The 892-nt window shown below is 39.7% G+C and overlaps 1 non-coding gene across 1 annotated transcript; it reads right to left on the reverse strand.

Annotated features, from left to right (window-relative positions):
• Positions 1-575: 575 nt before the first annotated feature.
• Positions 576-682, reverse strand: LOC111768244 (U6 spliceosomal RNA). The gene has a single exon (XR_002800423.1). It is a non-coding gene; the product is annotated as a U6 spliceosomal RNA (small nuclear RNA).
• Positions 683-892: the final 210 nt, after the last annotated feature.

The following is an 892-nucleotide window of genomic DNA, read 5'->3' on the forward strand; positions in this document are numbered from 1 at the left end:
CTCTTCTAGCCTGTAAGGTCTCTCCTGAGAAATTTGCTGATAGCCTTATGGGGTTTCCTTTGTAAGTTATTTTCTTTTGCCTGGCTGCCCTTAGTATTTTCTCTTTGTCATTGACTTTTGCTAGTTTCACTACTATATGCCTTGGGGTTGGTCTTCTTGTGTTAATAAAGTCTGGAGATCTATTGGCTTCTGTCACATGAAGTTCCGTCTCTCTTCCCAAGTTTGGAAAGTTCTCAGCTATTATTTCTTTGAACAGGCCTTCTGCCCCCTTCTCCTTCTCTTCTCCCTCTGGTATACCTATAATCCTTATGTTGCATCTCCTAATTGAGTCGGATAATTCTCGGAGAGTTTCTTCATTTCTTTTTAGTCTTAGTTCTCTCTCCTCCTCTGTCTGCAGCATTTCTATATTCCTATCCTGCAAATTGCTAATTCTGTCCTCCGTATTATTGACCCTACTGTTCAGACAGTCCAGATTTTTCTTAATCTCCTCCATTGTGTTCTTCATCTCCAGTATTTCTAATTGGTTCTTCTTTATAGTGTCAAGCTCTTTTGTGACATAGCTCCTGAACTCATTGAAAAATATGGAATGCTTCACGAATTTGTGTGTCATCCTTGCGCAGGGGCCATGATAATCTTCTCTGTATTGTTCCAATTTTAGTATATGTGCTGCCGAAGTGAGCACAAGAAATACATTTTTAAAAAATTCTGAAAGATAATCCAGAAAACAAATGTTTGGAGGAGCAAAACTAAATGAAACAAAAGCTGCACATATATAGAGATGACTGCTGTGGAGGTGAGTCTGGTAGAACTACAAGCATAGAGGCAATGGATATTAAGAGGTGGAAGGAGCCCTGGGGCATTTGTCAGTTTGAAAGACTAGGGAACTGTGTGT

This window comes from Equus caballus, chromosome 15 (genome assembly GCF_041296265.1).
Source record: "Equus caballus isolate H_3958 breed thoroughbred chromosome 15, TB-T2T, whole genome shotgun sequence".
NCBI lineage: Eukaryota > Metazoa > Chordata > Mammalia > Perissodactyla > Equidae > Equus > Equus caballus.